Genomic DNA, 7,222 nt, shown 5'->3' on the forward strand with positions numbered 1-7,222 from the left:
AAAATAAAATAAAATAAAATAAAATAAAATAAAATAAAATAAAATAAAATAAAATAAAAGTAATTCCACATCTCAAATTATATATTGTGTTTAATAACGTTCTGTGGTGGAAATGGCAAATTCACAGCTAGAATTTTATACATTAAAAATATGAATAATCTTTTTGCAATTTTTGCATAATTTGACAAATTAGAAATAATGCACACAGAATAATAAAAATATTCTATGATATTCTGAAATTTACCTTGATTTTGTCTCATATCTCATATCATGTCTAATATAATTTTGTAAACAAGTACTAACTTTTGAAAAAAATTCAAAATTGGCAAAAAATTGTTGTAGTGGAAATGACACCAGACACCGCAACAATGGGGTAAACGTTATTTAAAAACAAAATGTACATAAATAATTTTCACACAATAAATATTTGAATGGTATGCTTAATTCTTTGTTTTGATTATTTTAAAACAATATATAATTATGAATTATCTATTGTTTTTTTTAATTATTATTTCCTATGTATGTATTTATTTCCTATGATGAATTTTCATAGTATAAAAAAAGCAAAAATAAATTATACGCATGGTAAAAAGTTTCCAAGATCTTTAAGAAAGGATCAAAGGTGACAGATATTTTTATTTCAAATAAACACTGTTCATTTGAACTTTCTACTCATCAAAGAATCATGAAAAAATGTATCACAATTTCCACAAAAGTATTAAGTACAACCATTTTCAACATTGATAATAATAAGAAATGTTTCTTAAGCAGCATATTAGAATGATTACTGAAGGATCATGTGACACTGAAGACTGGAGTAATGAAGCTGAAAATTCAGCTTTGCATCACAGGAATAATTCTTTGTTTTGATTATCTTTTTTAATAATATAGAATTATTCATTGTAAATATGTTATTATTATTTATATTCATATTCATGATGGATTTTTATAATATATGACTGGGATGTCTGGCTCTGGGTCAAGATTAAAACCATAAAATACATACATAAAATGCATTCAGAAAAATAGAAGAAAAAAAAAAACGACAAAAATTCTAATCATGGTAAAAAGTGTTCTTCATTCAACAAAAATAAAAAAATAAAACACAAAATCCGTTGGTTTTAATAAAAATCAACTCCTTGGACATTAAATTGTAGCAAGCACCACTAATTAGATATCTCTTTATGAAAGGTCATCTTTAAAGGAAGACTATCAGAGAGATGGCATATAACTTTGGCGCCAAACATGACTGTTATTTCAGTTGGCCTTCTATTAGCTGAATGCTGGACTCCAGACAGCACTGTGACAGAGATGGAGAAGACATAAAAACGACTATAATGCTGAAATGCATTAGACAGTGCTCAAGAAAAGAGCCACTGAGATGGCTTAGACTGATCTTCATCACAGGCTCTGACCTTCACGCAACCTTTGGTTTAAATGTGAAATGTCTTACTTCGCTTGCTTTATGATCTACAATCAGTGGTGAGAAAAGCCTCTGACTACCTCAAGGGCAAAAAGAGGCTTTTCTATTGCAGACCCATCCAGCAGTGGGGAACTGGAGAGCGCTGACACAGAACACGAACTCACCGCTCCCACGATTTGCATAATTACCTTTTCAACAATTTTTACATAATCCCTCTGTTTCACAGATAGACCGGATCATCATCGCCTTGAGTTCACCTTTTAGCTGTGGTCTTATTGCATCATGGATGTCCTGTGTGTATTCAAATATTTGACTGCACTACATGCTACATGCATCCACTGATGTCACTCTTCAACCTTTGCTAATGCTGACATAAGCAAAGGTCTGATGCTCTGGAAGCTTGTCTGGTCATTAAATTGGATTTAATAAGCTTTGATATGTCACACCACTGAACCCTGCACCTCACAGGCGGGAGACTTTAATGGATGCCGATAACAGTTTGCACAGATTTTCAGAGTAGCACAACATGCATCAGAGTTGATGCCTTATTTAATTTGACAAGAATCAAAACAGCGCTGTGAGGGACAAACATACAGTCTGTTCAATATGTCACATATTCTGATGTTCATCCTTGAACCAAACAACTCTGAAAAACATGGATTATAAAAATTAGATGATTAAAAGTGAAGTTTTTCATTCTTTTAATGTAAAGGTTCTTTCTAATATCTCAGATTAATATGCAAAAACAATTATAAGTAAGACATTTACAGGTTGAATTCTTCAAAGTGCATGTCGCTGTTTGAGCATCTATCAACACAGTAAAATGAACTCAACCAATGGTGTGCATTTGAGGGCGGAACTAACTGTTTGTCTGACCTATGACAGAAAGGGCCATGTTTAGGGAAACTGCAATGAAAATGAAATTACACACTTCATCTCTAATACTGTAAAACCTACCAAATTTTTAGCCTAATTTTTATTCCCAACAAATTAAATATGGCATCAACCTTGAGCAAGGTCCATGGATATGCAGTTTTTTTTTTAATTTAGCAGAACCAAATATATATTATGATGATGATATATTATATGGTGATGTTATCATATAACCTGGGGTCAAACCTTTTTTTCCCCAAGAAATCAATATCTTTATTTAGCAAGAACACATTAAATTGATCAAAAGAGACACTAAAGACATTTATACATTACAAGCAATTTCTATTTCAAATAAATGCTGTTCTTTGAACTTTCTATTCATCAAAGAATCCTGAAAAAAATGCATTACGGTTTCCACAAAAATATTAAACGGCACAACTGTTTCCAACATTGATAGTAATAAAAAATGTTTCTTGAGCAACAAATCATCATACTAGAATGATTTCTGAAGGATCATGTGACACTGAACAGTGAAGTAATGATTCTGAATGATGCATCACTGGAATAAATTACATTGTAAAGCATATTAAACAGACAACAGTTATTTTAAACTGTAATAATATTTCCCAACAATACTGTTTACTGTATTTTTGCTCAAATAAATATAACTTTGATGAGCACAAGACTTCAAAAATATTAAAAAATCCTACCAACCTAACATTTTGAACGGTATAGTGTATATCCTAATATCTACAAACAGCAAAAATCTAAATAACAAACTGTACTTACACTCAGTATGACAAGAACTGGAAGAATGGTGAAAAAGCAGGAGGGAAAATTTCCATCATGTAGGCTGTCAGAATTAGATGGCCTCTCATTATGCACTTGTGTATTTACAAAACCCTTTTATCAGCAACAGAGGGCATCTTCATCTCAAGCGATAAAATTATTGGCTCGTGTCTGGCAGCCGTCTATTCTCTGTTTAAAACAACAGATACACACAGGCGAGTGGAAAGGAGAGAGCCATCCGACATGGGCCAAAAATAGACCTGCATTTCCAAGGCTTTTGGTTCAGTGATGCTAATCCATTATGGTGCTCGTGTAGAGCAGGTAAGGGTTTGGACATCATAGTTTCATAGATATCACCACATGTATCTTTAAATAAACGAGAAGAAAGAAATGTTTTTTTTGTCCAAATAATGGAAGTCAATTGGAACCAAAAAACTAACCAAAACTGGTCACCACCATTCTTCAAAATATCTTCTATTGTGTTCAGCAGAAGAAAGAAAGTCAAGCAGGTTTGGAAAGACACGAGGATGAGTAAATAATGACAATATTTTAATTTTTAGGTCAACTATTCATTTAAACTGTTATTTTCCCTCATGGATCTGGCACTCTTCTGAGAGCTATTTGAAAAAGTTTGAGTCTTAGGTTTCCCTTGAGAAAGGGGCCATCCTTTGGGAAAATCGAGTGTCCTGTTTCATTTTAAGTTTAATTACAGCCTTGGGTTATATCCTATGTCTCCATTTTGTTTCAAATGGAAAAAAAAGTGTGTGTGCTTAAGGGGACCTGAACTAGGCCTTTCCATTTCCTCATTAATCTATAGAGCCAGAAGGTAATCCATTACATTTATGAAGCACTATAGGTCTATTTTAGCCCAAGGTGCAATCATTACCTTAAAGAATGATGCTTGTCTCCATAGAAATGGTAATTAACTGGGACTATGATGGGATATAAACATATATTGCTCATTAATTCTTTGACAACTTCCATTTACCAGTTTATGGCAGATGCATGGGTGCAATTTTGAACGTATTACTAAATAAGGATAAACAAATTTGTGTCATGAATTCTACAGCTAACACTATTATATTAGAGAAAATAACGACTTGAATTTTGAATCTTCCACCTCATAAAACACCCAACAGTCCCATTGTTCTTCCCAACCACAGTTCACACTAAGAGTGTAACCATGTTTCACTTAAGTTCACAGCTGCCTGGGGGTTTGGGCTTCATCATAATGGATTGTAAGCAGTGATCTCCATAAGTGAGAGACTCCACGCACGCCAGAGGAAATGGGCAGCACGTATCACCCCGAGTCGACCTTGACACAGGCAAGAAAACAATCACCAACGTGAGCCGGGATGCAGAGGCAAACAAAAGCTACACTGTTGGAGCCAATATCTCCACTGCTGATATCAATGATGCTGATGGCTATATGTGGGGAAAGGGGCAAAGTATCACAGCTTTCCCTGAGTAAATCCATTACCCTGATTTCTGAGAGAAAACTACTGCAACTACCGAGTTACGTAATTTACTTCAATGCAAATATGCATTTATGAACCTCACTGTATTACGGAGACAAACTCTGCAGAGTTTCACATATGATGCAAGTCCTTGTTATAGTATGTGATTGTCTCCCAAGTGCTGCATACAATCATAATGCTGTGCATCACTGCATTTAAAAAGGGAAACGTGTGGGAAAGAACTTTGGTTCCCGTGGAAAAAAATGCTGAACAAGTGAACAAAGCCAAGAGATCAGGATCATTTACAAGAGTTACTTTATGGTCAGAGAGAAAGTGCAAAGTTATTTATGCTAATATGTGGTATAAAAACCACATGAAGGATTTGCATCAATGACATAGTTCAAAATAAAAATTCTATCATAATTTACTCACTTTTATAGTGCTCCAAACCTGTATGACTTACTGTATTCAGGGAAACACAAGAAGATGACAGTCAATAGGGTCCAAAACAACCCAACTGAACCCCACTGACTTTTAGTATATGGACAAAAACAAATACAAAAACACAAAAGTCATACAGGTTTGAAATGACACGAGGGTGAGTAAATGATAACATAATTTAAATTTTTGGCTCAACTATTTCTTAAAATAATGCATTCCTTTCTCTTTTTTGATAAGACATTTCTCAAATAATAAAAAAATGATGCAGCTGAGACTGAAATCTCTCTCAAACTAACCCTATAACAACATTGAATAACTGTACTTGTCTTTGGTAGACATTTGATCATTTCTAAGTTCTAAGATAATATCCCAATCTAAATCCACTTTATATTTCTACATGCATATGTATCTTTTATGCCCTTGAGCAAGGCACCGAACCCCCAACTGCTCCCCGGGCGCCGCAGCATAAATGGCTGCCCACTGCTCTGGGTGTGTGTTCACGGTGTGTGTGTGTTCACTGCTGTGTGTGTGCACTTTGGATGGGTTAAATGCAGAGCACTAATTCCTAGTATGGGTCACCATACTTGGCTACATGTCACGTCACTTATCTGCATATGTCAGATTAACTCTTTCAGTATACATTAGCTATGTGTATGTTTATATATGTAGCACCATGGTCCCTTGTGGCATGACATTTCGTTCCTTTGTATGTCTCCATATACAGCAGAATGACAACAAAGCTCACTTGAATTTTACAGTCAGATAAACGTAGATATAAGCATTCCCATGCACCAAAATACCATCCAAGCATCCTAATACACAAATGATTTAGGAACAGACCTCATAGTGGCTGGATATTGTTCACCTTTGAAATAACGTTCCCCCTGCCATCAAAAAATATGCCACTGTACTGAAAAAAATACAAAATTTGACTGTAGGTCTGGTGAGACTATGCCTTTTTAAAAACATTAATATGAATAACAGGGTGTGATGAGCTCACAGTGCCCGAGGCTCGCTCCGTGTCAGTTCTAGAACGATGATTTATTCAATAGCCTTCTAGAAGCGTGAGCGACAAACGGCCAGCTCCTGTACTCCCATGAAAACCATGCTCAGGTTTATGTCTGAATTAATCATTCATGCATGTCAATTATTTATGCAATTTAAGTGAGATTTTGAAACCACAATGAATAGATAAGCACTTTATATCATATACAAATGACTGAAATATAATGTAGAACGAGATGGATAATAATAACAGGGGAAATTGGGGTGAGGAATCAAAGGTCAAGGTTTAGCTCATTAGCACTGGCCCCATTAACCCCTTCTGGAAGATGCTGTAATTACACCATCTTTCTCCATTAACGGTCATTCAAAAATATACGTGTATTCTGACAACATTTAAATTGTGCGATGTTTAAAAAAAAACTTTAATACTGAAATTTTTTTTAAATATATAATTATATCAGATGGTGGATGTCACAGGTGCCTGATTGTTTTAGGGGGCACTAAAAAGTATGAAATTGACATAATTTTCTCTGTCTTAAACGTTATAGTTCAGGATAGTCATTAGTGAAGGGTTTGGGACTGTGCATTTTCTTGTAGTGTCATCAGCCAATAAGTGCTGTGATGATGATATAATTTTCATGCTGTAAAAAGGAAAACTGGCAGCATAACTGAGCACCCATGTGCAAAGATGGGATCCTCCGCCAGCTGTGGTGGAAGGGAAGTGCCATTGAAATAAATGGATACACTAATGGCTATTCAGGCAGTTATCAGTTCAGCCAATCAAAAATGAGCCACAGGGATGAAATCACTACCATACATGATCACTACCCTCCTGAGGTGACAATGTGTACAAAAATTCACAATATAAAAACCAATTTGAATGTATAAAATTTCAAATCATAAATTGATTTAAGACCATATTAATCAGTGTCAGATGGCATAACTGGTCTCATCTGAATCAGCAGGTTCTTGCGTTCAATTTGATACATAACACCTAACCACATTTTTTTCATTTACATGTTAAAAGCTGAACAGACCAAAGAGGGTTGTAACACTTTCCAAATACTTCTTCTAGACCCACAAAAATAGCACAGCGTATCCATTTGCCACACACAATGCTGTTTTAGATTTGTTAGCATACTATATCTATTTGTTCTATATTGGCATCCAAACTTTATTTGCTAACTGGATTAAAATGTTTCCCTTTCATTTATTTTTATAAATCAAAATAGTT

Source organism: Sinocyclocheilus anshuiensis, unplaced genomic scaffold (assembly GCF_001515605.1).
Source record: "Sinocyclocheilus anshuiensis isolate Anshui unplaced genomic scaffold, SAMN03320099.WGS_v1.1 scaffold389, whole genome shotgun sequence".
Taxonomy (NCBI): Eukaryota; Metazoa; Chordata; class Actinopteri; order Cypriniformes; family Cyprinidae; genus Sinocyclocheilus; species Sinocyclocheilus anshuiensis.